We start from the raw sequence: 16,862 nt of genomic DNA, 5'->3' as shown, positions 1-16,862 counted from the left end.
CATAGCCAGCGCGGTTCTGTCGGCAACCACTGAAGTTTCGTGCACATCATTGAAGAAACCTGCCAGTCTGCATGATACACAAAACGGCAGTTTTATTCATGGCCGCGTGCTTGCGGCATTGCGTGCCCGGTTCATGCCCGAAACGTTGTGCGGCGCCCGAAATTTCGATTATTACCTGCCGGGAAGTGCGAATAATCGCGCAAATCAGCAAGGTCAGTCGGCGACTGTGACATTTTATTGCGATAGCAATTACAGGGACACTCCAGGCGAATTTCCGCCGCTACTTGTGCTGGCAACACTGGCCCAATAAACAAAGATGGCTTCGACATCCACGTTCACGGCGGTTCTTTCGCTAAGTGCTGCGCTCACGCGTTTCCTGTTCATGGCGTCGAATCGAGGCGTTTCGTCGAAGCCCCAAGGGTCCTTCTCGCCGATTACCTTATTTTTATCGGTGGCAAGGATTTCGGTGACGAAACCGCGCAACTCGTTGCGCTGTGCGTGCCAAGGTCCGGCCTGCCCAGCGAGTCGCATCAGCTTTTTTTTTTTTTTTTTTGAAGACGAATCTTTCAAGCGAGCCGGAGGTTTAAAAAAAGGGAGGTGTTACTGCGTAGCGGGCCTCGGAAAGGTGTAAGCACTTGTTCGCGCAATTGCTCCAGTGGTACAGCTATGGGTACGACACTCGACTGTTTTTGATCTTCAAATGCAACTCCGCAGTGAGACTTGTGTTGTGGTATATCACATATAGCATCTCACAATATATAGGCAGTAACGTCGGTCTTGCTTTCAGAAGCTAAATACGGATACTCTGCACTGAGGCTAAAAACTGTAACGTTACCTGGTCGGTGTCTTGGTATAAAAACAAATGAGTATACATTCTGTTAGTGAGTCAGGGCCGCACCTTTCTTTTTATAGTTAGCCGATACGTGCAATAAGGTGTTCTGCGTTCAATGACTGGTGCTTGTTCCTGCTTGCAGTACGCAGTGTTCGAGGCAGGGCTTGCGAACACAGCTGACTTCCGCCGCCCGTAGAAATTCTCAAACCGGAGTGAGTAACAACCAATCGGACCCAGTTGAGTTTCTTCCAACAGGTTTCCAAAATTTTGCGAAGATTTTCTTTAGGGCAAAAAAAAATCACTTGTATTAGTGTAAATGAATTAATTGGAAACGAACTGAAAGAGTTGTAATGTAATTTACGTGTGTACACGGTGTCGGAAAGCAAACTAGCAGCGCTGTGCACAAGTCGAACGCTCCAAAGGTGGAACGAGCAATGTTTGCTGTTGTTGCTTCTGAATTTCTTGCGAGCAAATAAATTGACAACTCAACTTGTTGAATGAGAAAACAGCATCTTATGCTTGCACCGCTAAACTAAAGCATGCTACGAAAACGATATGTTGCCACACGGCATAACATGCATCATGATTAACTTCAGACCATCCGGGGCAGTTATCATTCCTGCTACCGTGCCTGCAGACAAAAGTACATTATCTATAATATTCCTGCTGCCTGAAGCATTAGTAACACTAATGCTGGGGCAGAAAGCTATACAAGAACAAAACCCAATGAAGCTTAAGCGTGCATCCCTATAATTTATTCAAATGCCTGCACACAACGCACACTCTGCAATTTGAAATAAAAAATTATGGGGTTTTACGTGCCAAAACCACTTTATGATTATGAGGCACGCCGTAGTGGAGGACTCCAGAAATTTCGACCACATGGGGTTCTTTAACGTGCACCTAAATGTAAGTACACGGGTGTTTTCCGATTTCGCCCCCATCGAAATGCGGCCGGCGTGGCCGGGATTCGATCCCGCGACCTCGTGCTCAGCAGCCCAACACCATAGCCACTGCGCAACCACGGCGGGTGGAATTTGAAATGCCAGCAAAATATCGAAAGCAATGTTTTGCTCGCCGGGAAGAAAGAAGTACCGAGTGAAGTACCGTATATACTCGAATCTAGGCCGTTCCCGATTCTAAGCCGACCCCCGAATTTCCAAAGAAAAAAAAACAACAAGAACTTCCCTCGAGTGTACGCCGAACAACAACAAAAAATTGAGGACAGCGTTCACAAAATGAAAACAGCATTTATTAAATGTGAACATTTTGAGCTCACCTTGCGTCATCATCGCTGCTAGCCTAGACCACACGCGCGCTTGCAGGACGCGCGCAAGCTCGCGTCCTGCAGTCTAACTGCAGGAAGTCTAACTGCAGTTATAATCATGATTATATTCCCACCTTTCCATGGGATGTTTCTCTATTGCTTCCTCTATGCCGGCCGCTCTTTGCGCTATTTGTTCGTCATTTAATTTTGCGTCTCTTTCTGACTTCCCTGCATTTCTCTTTTGAGCAGGGCTCCCAACTGTAGACTGATACGCTTATGATCACTTCCGAGGCTGTACTTCCCCTCTTCGTCTATTTCCATTATTGCGAGCTTGCTATACAACCCCTGCGACATTAAGCAGTAATCAATGGTCGTTTGCCTGTTACGGGACTCCCGCGTGATTTGTCCCTCACACTTAGTTTCTCTGTTTACTATAACTAGGTTGTGTCGCTCACAGAAGTCTAGCATCAACCTCCCATTACAATCTGTGTATCCATCCAGATCCTCGATGTGGCCATTCATGTAACCCAGCAGACAAATATCGGCACCTTCTCCAAACTGCTTTATATCGTCATCGAGACACTTCACTAGATCCTTGTTCTCTTGCCTGCATTTGGCCCCTGTCCCTAAATAAACTACTCCTAGCCATGTCTCTTTACCGGCAATTGTACCTGATACCCAGACATGTTCTTTGCAAGTTAACTTTATTCTTTTCTAATTTGTTCCTTGATGTATGAGCATACCTACTCCTCCTCCCTTCCTCTCCGTTGTTGTTCTATTTCCCAGACGTAACCTTCAATAAACGGTGGGTCTTCTAGATCCCTGAGAAGTGTTTCGCATAGCGCGTATATACCTACTTCTTCGTCCTTTAACTGCTGTTGTATTTCAAACCACTTCGGTCTCTTTCTACCGCCTTGTATGTTTATGTACCTGATCCTGGTGTTAAATTTATTTTTGTAGTTTTCTTCCTGGACCTCGTAGTGGCCATTTTATTGCCGTCAGCCTCTATTGTTGCACTTTCTACACTGTTTCTATCCACCCCTACGCCCTGAGGCGCAGCGGACCCCCTAAAAAAGCTACTGCCGACCTGCCAGGCGCCAGCCGATCTCGACTCCTAGCCTTCCATTAAAGTGGATGCCATCGCGTGTAAAGCCTCCGCAAAAGCCTGCTCTATGCACTTCTTTGTTTATGTCTGCCACTTCAAATCCTTTCTCCTGGCTTAGCTTTCTTATCTCACGATTAACAGCCACAACGTCTTTGGCAATTTCTCCATTCCGTCCTTGCACCTCCGGCACTGTGCATACCACGATCTGGACTTGCTGTGCTATCGCCCTTAAATCGTCAACTCCCTCCGCTAATCTTTCCACTACTTTTGCGGCTTCACCATTCAAGACATCGTTTAGCCCCGCCGCTATACCACTACCAAATTGCGCTCTGCAACATTCCCAGAAAGCTCGCTTTTTGTTTCTCTCAGTACTGCGTCCATTGTCCTGCCTGGGAACGTCCCGACTGCTACCCGCTTATCACCCTTTGCATTCTCCATTATAGCTCTTTTGCACCTCCTCATACTTGAATCCCCACCGATAAGTACTAGGGCATTCCGTCCCTCCCTCCTAACTTCCAGATTATGCTGCCTCTTATCATTGGCTATGAACTCATTCCTTGGGGTTGGCTTGTTCTCCTCCTCTCTTCGCGCTCGTTGGCGCCCCTGTAGCTGCAGCGTCGCCTCACTCGGAGCGTGCGTGTGGCGCTGCTTCACTATAACTACGCCGATTCACCGGCGGCGAGCTGACGACCGCTTGCTTTGGCTCCCTGCCTCCCACTTCGCCTGTAGGGTCTACCCTACTTTCTGAGTTTTTGCCACCGCTTTGTTGTCCTGACCCGACATTCTCCGCTGCCCGCGTCTCAAGCGCTTCGAGCCGCCTTTCCAGATCGGCGCTCCTTTCTTTCTCTTCCCCAAGCTCCGCCACGGTCCTTACTAACTGCGCGGCCTGAGCCCCCTCCACCTTGACGAAATTGTCAACTTTCGCCTGCAGTGCTAACCGCTTCTCCTGCTCCTCCCTCAGGTCAGCCTTAAGCTCTTCGAACTTAGCCGCCCAATTCCCTTCCAGTTTTTGGACGGCTTCCCGGACACCCTCACACGACCTGTACGTGAAGCTAGACCCCTCCGCGTCTGCTAAATTCTGGAATTTAGTCTCGTCGAGGAAGCACCATCGCAGACACTCGTCGCACTGCACTTGCTCGCCGTCCCCCGCGGCCTTCACGTTCTTCGATTTCATCGCTAGGCCTAAATCCCTAAGCCCAACGAGCAAGTTCGCCAAATCACTCAAGCAAAGCCGACTCAACCGCTATCCCAAACAAAAATAGAGAATTATCACTCCCTACCCCATGTAAGAATCCGGTGGGGGGGGGGGGGGGGGGGGGGGGCTAGCTGAAAGAATTAAATAAGCCTATCAAATAGGTCCCTCCTACCACCTAGGCCTAACGGGAGAGCCGCCAGACCTAGACAAAGCCGGTACGTTTACTACTCTTACCAAGAATTCAAAATTTGCGCCCCTACTCCATGCAAAAGAAAACCCTTCAAAATACTAGCTAATAAAGATAAAAGAGCACTTAGCTACGAATGAAGTCGCTGAAGCCTCGACACAGGAGCGTCCGCGAGCGATCCAACCGCAACCTCGGCACACTGCACCCTTTTGCTCTATATAGCGTGAACTCCAGCGCCCTCCAGTTTCATCCTAGACGCCAGCGCTGGTTTCTCCCCTGGCGGAACGATTTCACTTCCAACGGGTGTAACTTTCCGCCACCGCTTCCCTTCGCGCGCGTCGCGCCCACGTTCAGTTCGAGCTGCGCGCGAAACGTCTCTTGTTTGCGACAGCGCCTCTTCGGATGACCGGAAATGATTATTGTGTTGTTAACTGTCACGACAGCAATCTAAACACGAAAGGGTTGATGCCACCAGTGAAATTCTGCCGATTCACAAGAATATGGTACGAAAAAAGCCGACGACAGACATGGATTACTGCGGTGCGCCGAACGAAGTAAACAACTGGCAAACGAAGCGAGCTCGTTCATTGATCACTCGTGAGTATATGACGGTTTTTATATGTAACACATGAATTTCATAATTACTCGGTATATAATCCTTTTATTCATATAAAAACTTTCAGTTGTTCGACCAGCGCTTGTCCTGTCTTCTTTCTCATGTTTCGTTTGTGTGTGCGCTGCCCAAGAATAGAAACCATGTTTGTTGTATGCGCTAGCAGTGGCCCAAGTTCACGCGTGCCGAGAAAGTGAATATGTGCGCGATGCATTGAACATGACCGGAGTTCATTCCTGCATCACCACTGCACCGATCGATCGAGTTACTGGACGATAAACGCCCGCGTCTTGGTCGCGCCGGAATTGCTGAAGCAGAAATGATTACTAATACTTTCAACTTCAGTCTCTTGAGAACTGTTAAAAAATGGCCAAGCTATTTACATTGCTGCCTCTATTCTACTTTGTAGGGGACGTACCAGTTAAAGTTATCTGCACATGTCGTACTTGTGCTATGCAGCGATATATTTTGCTTATTTCCGCACAATGTCGATGGAAGTCCGTTGTAGCCATCAGAGACAACACGGATTTGTTGCAAACATTTTGTGAGAAACTGGAAAAATGACTTTAGCTAACACGCATCGTATGTGCCGACGATTTTTCCGGCGGCACATACGATGTCGTTTCCAATTGCCTGCTCAGCGTCACTTACATGGCTAAGCAGACGCTGCCCTTTCGCCGCATTGCAACCATAAACATAATCGTCAAGCGTACCGATCTTCTTAAAGGCAAATAGAAGCGTGTACAGTCTGTTTCACACCGAGGGGAATACTCGGAACGTATTGCATCGCAATGCCGCAAGGAATGGAGTCGTGCGGCGGCAGCAGTTCGAGCAGGCGCAGACGCTCGAGGGGCGGAGTCGTGATCTGCGTCTGCTACGGCGGCGCGCTGGCCGCATTGTCGCGAAGCGTGCTACTGTCAAGGGCAGTGCACCGATTTCATGGTTACTGCGGGAACTGAGCTGACATTCTTTACTAAGCGTTGTGCGACGCCAAACTCTGAGCCTTCATTGGCGATATTGGAGTTCCACAAACTTCTTTTGACAGCATGCTTCCTTTGTTCTTTCGAAAGGCCGGGGTACTGAGCGCCTACACGTATATTTCTTAACTGTGTGTGCTACCGTAATAAGCAACGACAAGACGCAGCAAGATGTGCGCGCGACGTGCTCAGTCTTTGACTTGAGAGGAAAACAAAGCATTCAACAATGATAACTAGGGGGGTCGAACACGATGAAACAAACGGATACGAATAAAGGAATGTTTTAGGTTACGACAATCAGCTGGAAGTGATTTTTCTCGACAATTATTCTCTACACCAGACAGACCCTGCCCGCCTGCGGGGAATTGGACACGTCACGTTCAGAACTTAGAGAAATATGCTCCTACCTTCAGTTAGTATCTCGTCATGTCCCCAGCGGCAGCGATGACAGCGCTCATCCTGGAAGGCAGTGAAGTGTAGAGTGACTTGATCAGCGATGTGTTCATTCGCAGCACGTCTCAGTCGCTGACGATGGTGGATCGAAGCCTATCCTCGGGCGACTGATAGAGGGCATCGTGCGCCAGCGATACTTTCAACGAGCCCACAACGCACGCGAAATGCGAAGGTTGTGGGTTCGGTTCCCACCTGCGGCAAGTTGTTTTTTCATCCACTTTAATTTCCATTAATTTATCATTTCTTTATTTCATTTATTAAGCACAAGTAATTTCCCCTATGTCGTCCTTGGTGTCAGTGTTCGTTGGCTTCTTATGATATGACTAATAAAAATCGGGCCCCTCGGTTAACCCCCTTTCTTCTCGTTCATTACATAACGAGGGTCTCGAATCCGGCTACATTGATACCTTCAGGTAGCATATGTGGGTTTATTGACCAGTTGCCTTCACCCAAAAAGATCACGTTCTCGTGACGCCTGCGGCAAAAAGGACGTTCCACGTCCGCCGCCAAGGTCTATGAGTGGTGGCGCTGGCTAACACTCCCAGGGTTCTACTAGGACACACAAATACCCAAGAAAGTGGATGGGAAAACAGCACCGCGGTTGCTCAATTGGTAGAGCATCGCTCGCGAAATGCGGAGGTTGTGGGCTCGGTTCCCACCTGCGGCAAGTTGTTTTTTCATCCACTTTAATTTCCATTAATTTATCATTTCTTTATTTCATTTATTAAGCACAAGTAATTCCCCCTATGTCGTCCTTGGGGTCAGTGTTTGTTGGCTTCTTATGATATGACTAATAAAAATCAGACCCCTCGGTTAACCCCCTTTCTTCTCGTTCACATAGGAGCCTAATCTTACAACGGTTCGGAAGGGAACCGGTTCACTTGGCCTCATCTGATTAGTCAAAATTTTGCTTGCGTCAGAGGCCGCCAGAGACAGCGGGGCGGCACCGCAAATTACGATCACGTCACACATCTGTCAATCATTTCCAAAGCAGACCCGTCTTTGGCTAAGAGCGGAACCAGCGAAGAGGTAGACCGCTTTGGATTCCGTTCCTGTGGCTTGGCTGTTGGCTTGCGACCCGGGCCGCGCACGCCGGTGGCGCGACCCCGGAGACACGTGGGCGTCGCGCGCGCGTGCGACGGAGGCTATCCCTTCCCTTTGTCGCCTGCTTGGCGTCGCTCTTTCGGTGTCGACCACGGCTGGAAGTGCGACACGCGTTCGAAGAGATGACGGATAATGAGTTGCACCACTCCTGCCGGCTTTCTAAGCAGACCTTTTGCAGGCCACCCTATCAATTGGAAGAAACTCGGGTGCAAGCGTACCAGTGGTCATTCCACGCAGAGGGAGGAATTGCGCGCTGCGGTTCATCGCCACCGGCCTGCAGCTCCCATGGGGTCGGTCGGACGCGAAGCATTCATCAGAATGGCCTAGCTAGATCTCTGATGCCGACACTGTCCACGAAGTTGCTCTCGCAATTAGTGTTGGCCGGTTAGAAGGGCTGGGTCAGCTTTCCCGTGACCTCCGCTTCAAAGCCAATTCCAAGGAGATATGTGCATGATGAGATCGAATTCCCAGTGTTATCGCCAGCGTGAATAGCTCGCAGATCGCCATTCAGCAATCAGAAGGATTCAACCTAGGCTGGTCCAGCGCTTCCTTCGTTAGGCCGATAAACCTATGCAGTCAGGACGGGAAGATATTGTGGAGATCTCTTATTAAAATTGGCTGCCCTTTTTTCTCTAGTTCGGGAGTGCCGCACTCTGTTCCTCAATTTCACGGCACATCACGCACCGTCAGCACCACGCTCTTCGATCTTACTTCGCGCAGGCAATACAGGGCCCGTATATCGTAATGTTCGATAACAAGTTTCATTGCTTCTATCATGCGACGCGCCGTGGGGCAGATCGCAGGAATAGCGGCAGCGCGACGGCGAGCGAGTCATGTCCGAGCCGATGACAAAGGGCGAAAAAAGAAGGAAAATTGATATAGATGGCTAGTAAAGGTGACTATAAGAACCAGTTCACAGTGTTGTCGCGCTCGCTACTTAGGAAGTGCTGGCAGTGCATACCTATTGCGTGCATCGTGCCAGCTCCTGGTAGCAGACGACACAGCGCTGCGCTCTGCCAACTCACTTACGCTTGCAATACCACCTGTCGGCTGAGAATGAAAAAGAATGACATTAATAAATTACTTCTGCATGGCGTAAGCGCCCGGCACCACACGTTTATACTTTAGAACTTGCTGTATAATATATAATTTATATTTTATATTTATTTAGCAAGCAGAAACATTCTGCAGTTCCTCTATTAGCTCGTCATATTGGCCTCGAGCTCCACCACTGGAAAAGCTGGCGCCACCGTCGGCGTGACGTGCTATTAGGGATCACGTGGACATAGCGGCCGCGTCGGCTGCTTCGAGAGCGCTGAAGCGAGCTGAAAACGAGAGTTTAAATTCCCTCGTACGCTGCGGTCCTCATTTAGTGGCGAGATTTTCCCGCTTCGAGTATCTCCTTTACAACGCTTGAAAGCACTAGAATAGGTAGTGGTTGCCTTTGAAGGCGCGCAACATGGTAGGCTACTGCTCGGTGCCGCAGTGCCAGACGTACGCAACGGAGCCCGGTGTCAGCCTTATTCACACGTAGCCGCAGGACAAGAAGCTGCGTGAAGCTTGGCTCGCGAAACATAAAACCGGCAAACAGTCATCGGCTACATCTCGGGTATGCAGCAAGCACAGACGCGAGGAAGATTTCTGCTACGGCGCCGGGTCTGCGATGTTCGGAAAACGCGTGCTGAGACGCTCGCCCGAGTCCGCTGCCCGACTAATGTCATGACGGTTTGGTCTATGAACTTGTCGATGCTATAGATACTGGCAAGTCCACTGGAATGGAAAGGGAGTGGTAAGACGCACATTAAACAAAGGCATGGCATATATGTCATGTTTGTACGTGTTATGAATTAATGCACTGGATTACAAAAAAGAAGCAGCGGGAATCGCACGCTGAGAACACCGATAAACATACAGTGCGACGCAACTGGAGAAATAATATGGAAACGTCCAAGAATTTAGAAGAAGAAAAAAGATTGAATCGTCGCGACGGCACATCACAGTCCCCGTATGCGTCGAAGTCTCTACAATGAAATTATTTTGAACAGCTCTGATAGCTCATATTCTGCGGCCTAAAGCTCATGGCACGGTGCGAAAGCGCGCTCACAGCGAAAGCAAAACATTGTGCGCGGACATGCATGCAGACGCGCAGTCGGTCGCTGCGAACCAGTGCGATCGCTGCATTGAGGCTTCATTCTGTTATGTTCCATTTGGTTATACAGACAGCCCACTCTAACAACATATTTCACATAGTTTACTCTCAGCGTTTGGCTACCTTTCACGCAAGAAGCCGGTTCGGGAGACTCCATCGCGGCGACCGCGCGCAGTGGTGTTCACTGTACGTATTCGGTAAAGAGATAGCGTCTATAAACGATTCTGTGCTTTCAGTTTGCCCAAGATTATTATTTAGACAGTAAAAAACTTCTCTCGTTTCGAAAGTACTTACAGTAATGTCCGGGAGAGCTCGCGCGTGGTGTTTTCAGTGAGCGCTGACAGCAAAACCTATGAGGAGTGCGCTGCGTGATTCCTCATACTACGCCAGCGAGGCGCTTCCAATAGATGGCGACTCCGTAACTCCTCGCCGCCAATAATGACCTGCACTTCCGAGGTGGCATCCCCTCATCTGTTGGTCGCGTCCTCACTTCCACCACCGGCTCGGGAGTGGCACATTTAGTGACGTAAGCGGCGAAGTTAGTTTTCCGAACCGTGTAAGATTCTGCCCCAGGTCTCGCTTCTCGTAGACATGCATAACAAAGGAAATGGCTTTTAAAGAGCAACAACCTGCTCATCATCACAAAGTAGAATGAGGTTATCACTAGTGACTCACGTGGCATCACAACGGTTCTCACCCAACCATGCACTCTCCTAACCTGGCGACATGCATAACAAACGAAATGACTTTTAAAGAGCAACAACCTGCTCATTATCACAAAGTAGAATGAGGTGATCACTAGTGACTCACGTGACGTCACCACGGCTCTCATTCAACCATGCACTCTCCTAACCTGCCGACAAGCATATCAAACGAAATGACTTTTAAAGAGCAACAACCTGCTCATTATCACAAAGTAGAATGAGGTGATCACTAGTGACGCCCGTGACGTCACCACGGCTCTCACCCAACCGTGCACTCTCCTAACCTGGCGACATGCATAACAAACGAAATGGCTTTTAAAGAGCAACAACCTGCCCATTATCACAAAGTAGAATGAGGTGATCACTAGTGACTCACGTGACGTCACTACATTCGCACGCGAGCGTCAACTCCCCTTACCTGCCGGCACGTATATCAAAAGAAATTGTTTTCAAAGGGCAGGTAGCTGCTTACTATCGCTCATTAACATGACGTGATCACTAGTGACTTACAATGCGCTGTTCCGAGTAACTCGCTCAAGATATCGTGTTAGAGAAGAGACGCATTGACACGCGCAAACCGTTTTATGATGGTGACTCACATGACGTCCCCATGAAGGCTATTTAGCACGCACTCTTCATTAAGGGATGCAATAACATAAGAAATATTTTTAAAAGGCCAAAATATGCGAATTGAGTCACACCTTTTTCTTACAGATGAATTGGTCATTATGGAACGGTGGTTCTCATATTGCCAGAAACCTTGTCATGCTACCGACCTCGAAAGGAAATATCCTTGTATAGGCTTACACTTTAATGGTTGCCTCGCGTTAATCAAATATAAGTGGACAATTGACGAATATCTGAATCTCAGATGCGTGGGATTGAGTGCGGCTTCTTTTCTCCTAAAGCTCGAGTATGGACTGCAAGAAGTACAACCGAAAAAATAGCGTCGTGATGTATATTATGAGACATCTCACTCGACACCAGATGTACAAAGATACGGTGAGATCTTTTGAACGAAAATATGTAATTTATTCGATGCGGTATTTAATTTCACAAGATACCAGGGCACTTCCTGAATGGGATTATAGAAACAAACCGAGAACAACTACATGTCTTCCTCTCTAAGCGCAGCCTGAACGAAAGAAAAGTTGTGCCTATCAAATGCAGCGCAATCCACGCGTTGAACAAGTTTCATTGCGTGTTGTGCAGCATTTACAAGCAACGAGCGCCTGTGCTCCTTTTGTGTGACTTCTTGTGGAGTCACCAGCACTGCGTCGCGCCGCTCACTGAGGTACTGTTTAACTTGACATTTAAACTTGGAGAAAACTCCCTCTACGGGATTAAAAAAAGGGCTGTATGGCGGCAGGCGCTTGATGGAATGGTTCGAGCTGACCAGATTTGCCTGTTCTGCGCGATTGTGAGCGGGAGCGTTGTCGAAAATGAAGACAGCCTCTGCATCCGGCTCCTCAGAGTCAACCTGGGCGGAAACATCGGCGAGAAAGTCATTGAATACGATCCAATGGACTCTTTCGACAATTCGCCAGTGCAGCACACCGTTTGCCGACATGCAGGCGATGATGTTGATGTTCGCGCCTTTCGTCGAAGTCGTCGTCTGGAGCGCTGCCGTGCCCTTTTTTGCGCGGCCAAATTTTCTTGAGCACCATATATTGTAATTCGTTTCGTCGACGTAAAAGCGGCAAGCCCGGGGCCCATTGGTTTGTAACCATTGCGCATACTCTTTTCGCTTCTTCTTCATGTCGCAGCGGTTGCGGTCCACCGGCCTCGGGGTCGCTAATTTGATGGAGTAGGTGTGTGCGTCGAGGAGGCGGTCAACAGAACTGGTGCTGATTGTGAGGCCAGGTATTTCTTGTTCAACGGTTCGCTTTATCTGTTTCAGCGTGAACGCTGGGTTCTCGTCGACAGTTCTTGTTACGACGGCGACAACATCGGCACCAAACTTTCTGATGGAGCCCCCCGTTTTCAGAGACACTTCACGGTCTGCCGCTGCAATCGACCTTACAGTTTTTAGATTTATGCCGAGCGTCTCGGCGAGTTGTCTCAAATCTCCGCCGCGCCTTGAGGCATCGACGATTCTTGATCGGTCGACGTCAGACACCTTGTTGTTTTTCCTTCGTGGCTTATTTTGATCCCTGAACGGAGGACCCCGCTTTCGCACGACGCTCGCCTGTTCGTCTTCAGGAGTCCCACCTTCCATGGCGGTCAGCTCAGGTAAAAATCAAGCACAGCTGTAGCACCGGTAGCACGTAACAAAAGGTCAGACCGCCACTATTACAGAAGCGCCGTGAACGACGTCTGCTTTGTCCGCTAGGTTACGACACGATATCGTCTGCTTTTCAAGCGGAAAGTCGAACGCGCTTGCAGACGACAGGGGAATCGTGGAAGTACTAAGAAGAGTTTGTGCTCTTTAGAATAACATTACTGGAAGTATTTCTGAATGACATAGAGCAGTAGAACAAAAAAGCTAAAGCAGACAAGTTATCGTCTGCGTGACCGCAGGCGAAACTGCACACGCCGTTCTCCTGCGATGGTGGTGAAACAAAAACAGAGTGCGTGCTAAATAGCCTTCATGGGGACGTCATGTGAGTCACCATCATAACACGGTTTGCGCGTGTCAATGCGTCTCTTCTCTAACACGATATCTTGAGCGAGTTACTCGGAACAGCGCATTGTAAGTCACTAGTGATCACGTCATGTTAATGAGCGATAGTAAGCAGTTACCTGCCCTTTGAAAACCATTTCTTTTGATATACGTGCCGGCAGGTAAGGGGAGTTGACGCTCGCGTGCGAATGTAGTGACGTCACGTGAGTCACTAGTGATCACCTCATTCTACTTTGTGATAATGAGCAGGTTGTTGCTCTTTAAAAGTCATTTCGTTTGATATGCTTGTCGGCAGGTTAGGAGAGTGCACGGTTGGGTGAGAGCCGTGGTGACGTCACGTGAGTCACTAGTGATCACCTCATTCTACTTTGTGATAATGACCAGGTTGTTGCTCTTTAAAAGTCATTTCGTTTGATATGCATGTCGCCAGGTTAGGAGAGTGCATGGTTGGGTGAGAACCGTTGTGATGCCACGTGAGTCACTAGTGATCACCTCATTCTACTTTGTGATAATGAGCAGGTTGTTGCTCTTTAAAAGTCATTTCGTTTGATATGCTTGTCGGCAGGTTAGGAGAGTGCACGGTTGGGTGAGAGCCGTGGTGACGTCACTAGTGATCACCTCATTCTACTTTGTGATAATGAGCAGGTTGTTGCTCTTTAAAAGTCATTTCGTTTGATATGCATGTCGCCAGGTTAGGAGAGTGCATGGTTGGGTGAGAACCGTTGTGATGCCACGTGAGTCACTAGTGATCACCTCATTCTACTTTGTGATAATGAGCAGGTTGTTGCTCTTTAAAAGTCATTTCGTTTGATATGCATGTCGGCAGGTTAGCAGAGTGCATGGTTGGGTGAGAACCGTGGTGACGTCACGTGAGTCACTAGTGATCACCTCATTCTACTTTGTGATAATGAGCAGGTTGTTGCTCTTTAAAAGTCATTTCAGAACCATTTCATTTGGTATGCATGACGGAAGCATAAGAGTGCATACAAAATACAAGATTAGTGAGCTATATTGAATCGCTTAGTGATTATGCCAAGTGCCTGAGTAATGGTGAGCAAGTTTTTACCCTTGCGAACAATGTCGATCGATATGCAAGGCGATAGGGAAGGAAATCGCATGTCATGATCGCGACCCAAGTCGCGTAATATCCGTCACGATTCTGCCTCACTTACCTCTGTAAGGGGCTAAGATATCAATATCCCCCACCACATAAAGCATTAACAAAGGAGGAGGCCGCAGGTTCGCGGAGACTGCAAACGGGCTCCTTTCCAAACTTACACATACTAAGTAGGATGTTCCCCACGCAGTATAGCGCAACCTGTCCGTGGTGTGGAGCTAAACCAACATTATACCACATTACATGGGAGTGTACAAGAAACCAGGCATTCCACAAACACAAAACACCAAGTGCGGAGCAATGGGAGAGCTGGCTCACCAGCCGCGAGCTAGAGGCTCAAAGAGCTCTAATAGCGCACGCGTGCGAGGCGGCCCGGCTCAGTGGAGCCCTGGACTCGGGGCCCATCCATGGCTGAAGAGGACCCAAGCTTCAAGAATTAAGGCTTCGGCCTCGACCCGCTAAAACCTTAAAAGAGTCAATAAAGTTTTCCATTCCATTCACTTATGTGAGTCTCTTGTCACTCGGGAATGCGACTCAAGAAGGAGGAAATGAGCGAGCGGTATAACACACGGAAGTGTTTCTGAAGCAACCATGACAACACCGGTAGCGTGGAAACTGTGCTCCTGTAGTGCAGACGCCAATATAGTGATCACATCAATGAATACACGGCATTCATGACGCTTGTTACGAGCTCCTCTGCAAGAATTATTCGTTTCTCAATCAATTTCCAACAGGATTAAATTGACTGGCGCTGGGATTAAAATGTGTGGCACTTGGATTAAAATGGATGGCGCAGGGATTAAATGAGTTGGCACGCGGATTAATTCGGATGGCGCTGGAATTAAAAGTGATGGCGCCTGGATTAAATTATTGGCACTGGATTAAAAATGCTGGCGCTCAGATTAAATTGGCTGGCACCTGGATTATTTTCAATGGCGTTCGGATTAAACTGAGCGGGAAAAGGCCCTTGCCCTGCAGTGGGCGTAATCAGTCTGATGATGATGAATCCAGAAGGCTGTGTCCTTTCGCCCCTCCTCTCCCCTTGCCCTCCCACGTAACTGCCTCACTTTCGACTATCCTCGCACGCGCCCGCCGGCCCGGCGCCAGCTTAGCCCGCTGCATGAAGTTTCATGTTTCGTTATCTGCTGTTATCGGGAAGCGTGCGCTGCTGTGCGTTCACCGGCGTGGTCAATTTCGTCAGTGTCGTGGTCCTAGATAGCCGTCTGCTTGTCCTCCGCGATGTTTCACCCGTTTCACGACTCGCATTGTTCGTGCATCGTGCAGTGGTGCACGAATGCCTCAAAAACAAGCCCTGGGACGGTATTTTGTAGCGATGCCTTTTCCGATTCTATGCTTTTTCAGGCTTTTCACGCTTGGCCAGTGGGCAGAGCGACGGTCTGCCCACATTATCAACGGGATCAGGCGGCCGTGTGTGGTGGATGATAAGAATAGCATAGAATAAGGCATAATTCATCGCTACAAAATAGCGGCCCTGCAATGTTCTTCCGCATGCCTAACGACAACAGGTGAGCGCGCAGACCCAAGAACATCAGAAGGCGCACGCACACGAACACGGCCCTCTGCATGTGTGCTCCACGAGTATCCGGACGTCGTTGCGCCTTGATTGTGCTACATGTCCCTCTTACCGGCACAGAAAGCTAACAAATAGATGTTCTTCCTCATTGTCACCTGGTCTATGGCTTGTTTTTGTGTGCCAAGTCTCATTCTGCAACTTCACTAACTAGCCCAGCTTTCCATCCCGCCTTCAGTGCTTTTTCTGTGTGTCACCGTTGTACAAACGTACTAACAGCTGAAAAATTACTGTTCGTGTTTATGTATTGTCTCAGTAATCGCCGATGGGAAAACCGCGCGAACATCGTTCATGTCTAGGCACGATACACTTCTTTTTTTCTGGAATGCATGAGCATTGCAGTTCGTGTTTATTGCGCAAAGGAGTGGCCAGTAGGTATGACTTCGTGCCTCAAGTGCCGTAATTTTACTGCTAAGCATTGTATTCGTGGTGAAATAAAAGTCGTGTTGTGGGCTTATTTCATCTGGTTTTTGATTGAATAGGCCTTTCAGCGAATGTTCCGTATGTGCTGCTGCAAAAGCTGACACCTTCTGCTCCCCCTTGCCACCGTTACTCAATCTGCGGCTAAGTGCAAAATAATGTGCATTTCCGTTTTTAGTGCAATGTTATTTTTGTTCTGCCATGTATGTTTTATTTTGTTCAGTAGTAATGAACATGTCAGGCATTTCATGTACTTTTGTGCAGGTTTATAAGTAAACTGCGTTTTTTCTTGGTATGGCTGTCAGTAAAACAATCTTAGCATTTTGTTCTATTTTTTTAGGTATTTTGCAAGTCATTGTTTTTGCCATTACCAGTGAATTTTCCCTTTAGTTGTCATGATTATGTCATGTCCAGTTTTGTGCAATATCTCCGCGACTATATCAGAAGCTCTCAGTGCGCATATCAGACGCTCTTCTAAACTTTGGTCTTTAGGGCATTATATAAAAATCTGTTGTGTACATGAAA

This window comes from Dermacentor andersoni, chromosome 2, assembly GCF_023375885.2.
Source record: "Dermacentor andersoni chromosome 2, qqDerAnde1_hic_scaffold, whole genome shotgun sequence".
Taxonomy (NCBI): Eukaryota; Metazoa; Arthropoda; class Arachnida; order Ixodida; family Ixodidae; genus Dermacentor; species Dermacentor andersoni.
Note: the sequence above shows the minus strand (reverse complement) of the source record.